Source organism: Schistocerca cancellata, chromosome 8 (genome assembly GCF_023864275.1).
Source record: "Schistocerca cancellata isolate TAMUIC-IGC-003103 chromosome 8, iqSchCanc2.1, whole genome shotgun sequence".
NCBI classification, from domain to species: Eukaryota; Metazoa; Arthropoda; class Insecta; order Orthoptera; family Acrididae; genus Schistocerca; species Schistocerca cancellata.
In genome coordinates, this window is record NC_064633.1 from 202,630,950 (window position 1) to 202,640,502 (window position 9,553).

The following is a 9,553-nucleotide window of genomic DNA, read 5'->3' on the forward strand; positions in this document are numbered from 1 at the left end:
TTTACTGCTTGCTCAATATACAGATTGAATAACATCGGGGAGAGGCTACAACCCTGTCTTACTCCTTTCCCAACCACTGCTTCCCTTTCATGCCCCTCGACTCTTATAACTGCCATCTGGTTTCTGTACAAATTGTAAATAGCCTTTCGCTCCCTGTATTTTACCCCTGCCACCTTCAGAATTTGAAAGAGAGTATTCCAGTCAACATTGTCAAAAGCTTTCTCTAAGTCCACAAATGCTAGAAACGTAGGTTTGCCTTTTCTTAATCTTTCTTCCAAGATAAGTCGTAAGGTCAGTATTGCATCACGTGATCCAACATTTCTACGGAATCCAAACTGATCTTCCCCGAGGTCGGCTTCTACCAGTTTTTCCATTCGTCTGTAAAGAATTCGCGTTAGTATTTTGCAGCTGTGACTTATTAATCTGATAGTTCGGTAACTTTCACATCTGTCAACACCTGCTTTCTTTGGGATTGGAATTATTATATTCTTCTTAAAGTCTGAGGGTATTTCGCCTGTCTTATACATCGTGCTCACCAGATGGTAGAGTTTTGTCATGACTGGCTCTCCTGAGGCCATCAGTAGTTCTAATGGAATGTAGTCTACTCCCGGGGCCTTGTTTTGACTCAGGTCTTTCAGTGCTCTGTCAAACTCTTCACGCAGTATCTTATCTCCCATTTCATCTTCATTTACATCCTCTTCCATTTCCATAATATTGTCCTCAAGTACATCGCCCTTGTATAAACCCTCTATATACTCCTTCCACCTTTCTGCTTTCCCTTCTTTGCTTAGAACTGGGTTGTCATCTGAGCTCTTGATATTCATACGAGTGGTTCTCTTCTCTCCAAAGGTCTCTTTAATTTTCCTGTAGGCAGTATCTATCTTACCCCTAGTGAGACAAGCCTCTACATCCTTACATTTGTCCTCTAGCCATCCCTGCTTAGCCATTTTGCACTTCCTGTCGATTTCATTTTTGAGACGTTTATATTCCTTTTTGCCTGCTTCATTTACTGCATTTTTATATTTTCTCCTTTCATCAATTAAATTCAATATTTCTTCTGTTACCCAAGGATTTCTATTAGCCCGCGTCTTTTTACCTACTTGATCGTCTGCTGCCTTCACCACTTCATCCCTCAGAGCTACCCATTCTTCTTCTACTGTATATTACAACATAAACACTGCAAAAAAAAAAAAAATGGTTCAAATGGCCCTGAGCAGTATGGGACTTAACATCTGAGGTCATCAGTCCCCTAGAACTTAGAACTACTTAAACCTAACTAACCTAAGGACATATCCACACCCGAGGCAGGATTCGAACCTGCGACCGTAGCGGTCGCGCGGTTCCAGACTGAAGCGCCTACAACCGCTCGGCCACGCCGGCCGGTAAATACTGCAAAAATTTCTTATGTTAGCCACTGCCTTGCTGTGCTGCATGCTCCTTCCTTTCTTGTGCATGCTTAATTTTTTTTCAGGAAATGTGTCCGGTGCAGTACAAGTGGACTATCCTAGAGATGATCAGATAATCGACCCTACCGAGTCTAATTAATACACACATTAACACGAATTATACAAAAAGTGACTATCATATGGTCAATCAGGATGAAGTTATATAGTCTTGTTACTTATCATTGTAGCATTAATGTTGTTGTTGTTGTCTTCAGTCCTGGGACTGGTTTGATGCACCTCTCCACGCTACTCTATCCTGTGCAAGTCTCTTCATCTCCCAGTACCTACAGCAGCCTACATCCTTCTGAATCTGCTTGGTGTATTCATCTCTTGGTCTCCCTCTACAATTTTTACCCTCCACGCTGCCCTCCAGTACCAAATTGGTGATCCCTTGATGCCTCAGAACATGTCCTACCAACCGATCCCTTCTTCTAGTGAAGTTGTGCCACAAACTCCTCTTCTCCCAAATTCTATTCAATATCTTCTCATTAGTTATGTGATCTACTCATCTTATCTTCAGCATTCTTCAGTAGCAGCACATTTCGAAAGCTTCTATTCTCTTCTTGTCTAAACTATTTATCGTCCATGCTTCACTTCCATACATGGCTACACTCCATACAAATACTTTCAGAAATGACTTCCTGACACTTACATCAATACTCGATGCTAACAAATTTCTCTTCTTCAGAAACGCTTTCCTTGCCATTGCCAGTCTACATTTTATATCCTCTCTACTTCGACCATCATCAGTTGTTTTGCTCCCCAAGTAGCAAAACTCCTTTACTACTTCAAGTGTCTCATTTCCTAATCTAATTCCCTCCGCATCACCCAATTTAATTCGACTACATTCCATTATCCTCGTTTTGCTTTTGTTGATGTTAATCTGATACCCTCCTCTCAAGATACTGTCCATTCCGTTCAACTGCTCTTCCAAGTCCTTTGCTGTCTCTGACAGAGTTACAATGTCATGGGCGAACCTCAAAGTTTTTATTTCTTCTCCGTGGATTTTAATACCTACACCGAACTTTTCTTTTGTTTCCTTTACTGCTTGCTCAATGTACAGATTGAATAGCATCGGGGAGAGGCTACAATCTTGTCTCACTCCGTTCCCAACCACTGCTTGCCTTTCATGTCCCTCGACTCTTGTAACTGCCATCTGGTTTCTGTACAAATTGTAAATAGCCTTTCGCTCCCTGTATTTTACCCCTGCCACCTTCAGAATTTGAAAGAGAGTATTCCAATCAACATTGTCAAACGCTTTCTCTAAGTTTACAAATGCTAGAAACGTAGGTTTGCCTTTCCTTAATCTTTCTTCTAAGATAAGTCTTAGGGTCAGTATTGCCTCACGTGTTCCAATATTTCTACGGAATCCAAACTGATCCTTCCCGAGGCCAGCTTCTACCAGTTTTTCCATTCGTCTGTAAATAATTCGCGTTAGTATTTTGAAGCTGTGACTTATTAAACTGATAGTTCGGTAATTTTCACATCTGTCAACGCCTGCTTTCTTTGGGATTGTAATTACTACATTCTTCTTGAAGTCTGAGGGAATTTCGCCTGTCTCATACATCTTACTCACCAGATGATTGAGTTTTGTTAGGCCTGGCTCTTCCAAGGCTGTCAGTAGTTCTAATGGAATGTTGTCTACTCCCGGGGCCTTGTTTCGACTTAGGTCTTTCAGTGCTCTGTCAAACTCTTCACGCAGTATCATATCTCCCATTTCATCTTCATCTACCTCCTCTTCCATTTCCATAATATTGTCCTCAAGAACATCGCCCCTGTGTAGACCCTCTATATACTCCTTCCACCTTTCTGCTTTCCCTTCTTTGCTTAGAACTGGGTTTCCATCTGAGCTCTTGATATTCATGCAAGTGGTTCTCTTTTCTCCAAAGGTCTCTTTAATAAGCATTAATAAGCAAAGTATTAGCACAAAATTGTTCGATTGAATGTAATGTCACATGCAAAACGAAAGTAATGATATAATATATAACTGAGTGATCAAAGACTACAAAATGGTCTAACTTATAAAGTGATTTGAATACACACATACAAATGTTAAAAACGTAAGCCATATTTGCAAATGGGAGAAACATAAGGAAAAGTACTGTACAAGTAAGAAACTGCATGTAGTAAACAATAATAGAATATTTAATGCGTGAATTAGCAGACAAAATATAACGAAATGCAAAATATTTAATTTTGCTTCAAAATAGTTGAAGATTTGTGGGACATGCTTACTTACTTACCTGCTTATCAATAAATAAATTGCTCATTTCGCCAGCTATTTATGGTGTTTACTGAGAATGGAAAATGTTTATGAAAATAGCTAAGTAAACTAATAAATATACAAGTAAGTATCACAAAATGTGACATTGCTGGATAATCGTAAATAAATGCACTTGTTTTAATCAAAGCACTCAACACCTGTAAACAGGTAATTTGTTTTGATTATTACTGCACAATCTGTATCTTGAGATGTATAACACACGTAGAATCCACGTTAGTTTACAATGCACTGAGACACTGGTAAATATTTTTCTGGAAACGTCATTTGTTTTGAATATCACTGTACAGTCTATATATAGACGAGCAAAACACTCGCGAAATCCTTGTTGGTTTATAATGTCGTGTGCTGTCAGCTGATTCACGAAAGACAATCATGAAAGGTTTTTTTCATTCCCGCTATTCACGCAAAAAAGCTGCTGGATCACTGCGCTTTAATTTTGTAGATAGCGTTGGCATGTACCGCTGAACGTACTTGCAAAAATACAGGGTGTTTCAAAATGAATATACGTGTTTTAAGGCTCTGTAGCATTTATTACATTCAATTTACAGTTATAAACAATACCAATCAAATGAAAGAGCAACCCAAACAATTTTGTTTCTATACCTGTGCGCAAAGGCAAGAGTATGGATTGAAGAATATGTTGAACGAGTGAGTCTTTCGCGCGTATCCCCAAGAAACCAGTTCGGAAGGCTAGTCATGAATTAGCAGTTCCAGTGACTTCTGTGTGGAGACTTCTAAGGAGACGCTTACAACTACATCCTTATTGTTTACAGCTGTTACAAGTTCCAAAACCTACAGACTCCAGCTTACAAGCCAATTTTGCAAACTAAATGTTGCTGTATGACGTCGAAGATTTTCTGTGTAGCGTCGTCTTCAGTGATAAATCGACATTTCACCTAAGTGGAAACATGAATACACATAATGTGCGCATCTGTGGGTCAGAAAATCCCAACTATATGGTACATTTGCAAGAGATACCCCTAAATTGAATGTTTTTTGTGTCATATCCGGGCGGGAAGTTTACCGGTGTTTCTTTTTCGGTGAAGCAACTGTATGTGGTGTTTCTTGTCTTGATGCGCTACAACTATGGGTCTTCTCAACTGGAAGAAGCTGAAACACATAACTTCATCTGTCAGCAAGATGGTGCACCGTCTCAAAACATGTCCTACCAACTGGTCCCTTCTTCTAGTCAAGGGGTGCTACAAATTTCTCTTCTCCCTAATTCTACTCAATACGTCCTCATTCGTTATGTGATCTACCCATCTAATCTTCAGCATTCTTCAGTAGCACCACATTTCGAAAGCTTCTATTCTCTTCTTGTCCAAACTATTTATCGTCCACGTTTCACTTCCATACATGGCTACATTCCATACATATACTTTCAGAAACGACTTCCTGACACTTAAATCTATACCCCATGTTAACAAATTTCTCTTCTTCAGCAACGCTTTCCTTGCCATTGCCAGTCTACAATTTATATCCTCTCTACTTCGACCATCATAAGTTATTTTGCTCCCCAAATAGCAAAACTCCTTTACTACTTTAATTGTCTCATTTCGTAATCCAATTCCCACAGCATCACCCGATTTAATTCGACTACATTCCATTATTCTCGTTTTTCTTTTGTTGATGTTCATCTTATACCCTCCTTTCAAGACACTGTCCATTTCGTTCATCTGCTCTTCCAGGTCCTTTGCTGTCTCTGACAGAATTACTGTGTCATCGGCGAACCTCAAAGCTTTAATTTCTTCTCCATGAATTTTAATTCCCACTCCGAATTTTTCTTTTGTTTCCTTTACTGCTTGCTCAATATACAGATTGAATAACATAGAGGATAGGCTACAACCCTGTCTCACTCCCTTCCCAACCACTGCTTCCCTTTCATGCCTCTTGACTCGTATAACTGCCATCTGGTTTCTGTACAAATTGTAAATAGCCTTTCGCTCCCTGTATTTTACCCCTGCCACCTTCAGAATTTGAAAGAGAGTATTCCAGTCAACATTGTCAAAAGTTTTCTCTAAGTCTACAAATGCTACAAACGTAGGTTTGCCTTTCCTTAATCTATCTTCTAAGATAAGTCGTACGGTCGGTATTGCCTCACGTGCTCCAACATTTCTACGGAATCCAAACTGATCTTCCCCGAGGTCGGCTTCTACCAGTTTTTCCATTCGTCTGTAAAGAATTCGTTTTAGTATTTTGCAGCCGTGACTTATTAAACTGATAGTTCGCTAATTTTCACATCTGTCAACACCTGTTTTTTTGGGATTGGAATTATTATACTCTTCTTGAAATATGAGGGTATTTCGCCTATCTCATACATCTTGCTCACCAGATGGTAGTTTTGTCAGGGCTCACTCTCCCAAGGCTATCAGTAGTTCTAATGGAATGATGTCTACTCCCGGGGCCTTGTTTTGGCTTAGGTCTTCCAGTGCTTTGTCAAACTCTAAACGCAGTATCACATCTCCCATTTCATCTTCATAAACACCCTCTTCCATTCCCATAATATTGTCCTCAGGTATATTAGCCTTGTACAGACAGTCTATATACTCTTTACACTTTTCTGCTTTCTCTTCTTTGCTTAGAACTGGGTTTCCATCAAAGCTCTTGATATTCATACAAGTGGTTCTCTTTTCTCCAAAAGTCTCTTTAATTTTCCTGTAAGCAGTATCTATTTTACCCATAGTGAGATATGACACTACATCCTTACATTTGTCCTCTAGCCATCCCTGCTTAGACATTTTGCACTTCCTGTCGATCTCATTTTTGAGACGTTTGTACTCCTTTTTGCCTGCTTGCTTTAGTACATTTTTATATTTTCTCTTTTCATCAATTAAATTCAATATTTCTTCTGTTACCCAAGGATTTCTATTAGCCCTCGTCTTTTTACCCACTCGATCCTCTGCTGCTATCACTATTTCATCCCTCGGAGCTACCCATTCTTCTTCTACTGTATTTCTTGCTCCAATTCTTGTCAATCGTTCCCTAATGGTCTCTCTGAAACCTTGTACAACCTCTGGTTTAGTCAGTTTATCTAGGTCCCATCTCCTTAAATTCCCACCTTTTTGCAGTTTCTTCAGTTGTAATCTACAGTTCCTAACCAATAGATTGTGGTCAGAGTCCACATCTGCCCCTGGAAATGTCTTACAATTTACAACCTAAATCTCTGTCTTACCATTATATAATGTATCTGATACCTTCTAGTATCTCCAGACTTCTTCCATGTATACATCCTCCTTTTATGATTTTTGAACCAAGTGTTAGCTATGATTAAGTCACACTCTGTGCAAAATTCTACCAGGCGGCTTCCCCTTTCATTTCTTACCCCCATTCTATATTCACATACTACGTGTCCTTTTCTTCCTTTTCGTACTATCGAATTCCAGTCACCCATTCCTATTAAATTTTCGTCTCTCTTCACTACCTGAATAATTTCGTTTGTCTCATCATACATTTCATCAATCTCTTCGTCATCTGCGGAGGTAGTTGGCATATAAACTTGTACGTCTGTGGTAGGTTTGGGCTTCTTGTCTATCTTGGCCACAATAATGCGTTCGGTATGCTGTTTGTAGTAGCTTACCCGCACTCCTATTTTTTTTATTCATTATTATACCTACTCCTGCATTACCACTATCTGATTTTCTATTTATAAACCTGTATTCACCTGACCAGAAGTCTTGTTCCTCCTGCAACCAAACTTCACTAATTCCCACTATATCTAACTTTAACCTATCGATTTCTCGTTTTAAATTTTGTAACCTACCTGCCCGATTAAGGGATCTGACATTCCATGCTCCGACCCGTATAACGCCAGTTTCCTTTCTCCTGATAACGATGTCCTCCTGAGTAGTCCCCGCTCGGAGTTCCGAATGGGGGACTACTTTACTACCCAAGTAGACGCCTTCATCGTTTAACCATTCAGTAAAGCTGCATGACCTCGGGAAAAATTACGGCTGTAGTTTCCCCTTGCTTTCAGCCGTTCGCAGTACCAGGGCAGAAGTCCATTTTGGTTAGTGTTACAAGGCCAGAACAGTCAATCATCCAGACTGTTGCCCCTGCAACTACTGAAAAGGCTGGTGCCCCTGTTCAGGAACCACACGTTTATCTGGCCTCTCAACAGATACCCCTCCATTGTGGTTGCATCTGCAGTAGGGCTATCTGTATCGCTGAGGCATGCAAGCCTCCCCACCAATGGCAAGGTCCAATGGTTCGGGGGGGGGGGGGCGGCAACAGTCTTAAAACTCTTATATTGATTTTGAAACAACCTGTATAATACTGTATGACTCATAGGTCAGGAGATATCTGTGAGAAACTCCCGCATCATGCATGTCGTTTCATTTTATTACTTCTTCTAACTGTATTCGTAACACATTTCGCATGCAGTATGCGCATATGCTGCTGAATGTACCCTGAAAAATATGTCATTGTTGTAGTTCAGCAGATATGACGTCATTAACACTGAGATACGTGGAAACTGCCGCATCACTCGTAATGTTTTAATTTTAATTCATTACTTCATTAGCGTTCACCATGTCACTGAGTTCAGGAGATACGACGTCACAAACATTAAGCTGTGTGAAAACGAAACTGCGAGGCGAAATTTGCTAGAGCTACAACTGAAAGATATAAACAGTTATGGGTGAAATATGCTAAGAGTATTTGGATGTGCATACATGGGCAAAGCCACAGGTAAAATGCTCATCCGAAATCCCTGGAACGATTTCAATCAAATTTGGTATACATATTAGTCATGATATGGAAGGAAATACGGAGGGAGTAAGAACCATCAGCTTCCTATTGGAGTGAGCGAGGCAATATGGAGACAGAAGGAGGGAGGAGTAGATGGACAGACAGCGAGGGGAATGAGGATTTGAACACAGGCAAGGGGGAGGAGGTGGTGGACAGAGGAAGGAAAGTGGAAGAGATGCACATAGATAGAGGGAGAGAAAGATAGGCAGGGAGAGGAGGAGGAGGAAATGAACAGAGAAGGAGGGAGGAAGAGATGGACAGAAAAAGGGAAAATTTGTGGTAAGAGCTATGGGACCAAACTGCTGAGGACATCAGTTCCTAGGTTTACGCACTGCTTAATCAAACTTAAACTAATTTACACTAAGGACAACGCACACACCTATGCCCGAGGGAGGACTCGAACCTCTGACAGGGGGAGCAGAAAAAGGGAAGAGGAGGGGATGAGCACGGGCAAGCGGTAGAAGGAGATGGACAGAGGGGGTAAGGAGGAGTGGACTAACAGAAGACTGAAATAAACAAATACGCGGACAATGCCAGGTACTCAGTTTATTATAATGCAAATTACAGTAGCGAGAAAATTTTCGAGACTATTAAGTCTGCAAGGTGGCAACGGCCTTGCCTTAGTGGATACACCGGTTCCCGTGAGATCACCGAAGTTAAGCGCTGTCGGGCGCGGTCGGCACTTGGATGGGTGACCATCCAGGCCGCCATGCGCTGTTGCCATTTTTCGGGTAGCCCTGAGCCTCGTGATACCAATTGAGGAGCTACTCGACCGAACAGTAGCGGCTTCGGTCAAGAATACCATCTTACGACCGGGAGAGTGTTGTGCTGACCCCACGCCCCTCCTATCCCCATCCTCCACCAAGGATGACACGGCGGTCGGATGGTCCCGGTAGGCCACTCGTGGCCTGACGTCTGAGTGCTTTATTAAGTCTGAAAGGTCTGAAAGCTATGTTGGAAACAATTGTCTTCTTCTTCTCCTCCTCCTTGGCCCTCCCTCCCTCGCTCTCTCTCTCTCTCTCTCTCTCTTTTATTTTATTTATTTTGTTGTTGTTGAGATTACCCAGTTAGTTTTTGG

General features: G+C 41.1%; 1 pseudogene; it reads left to right on the forward strand.

The window, feature by feature from the left end:
• The first annotated feature begins 9,080 nt into the window (after positions 1 to 9,080).
• LOC126095903 (5S ribosomal RNA) lies at positions 9,081 to 9,198 on the forward strand (annotated as a pseudogene).
• Positions 9,199 to 9,553: the final 355 nt, after the last annotated feature.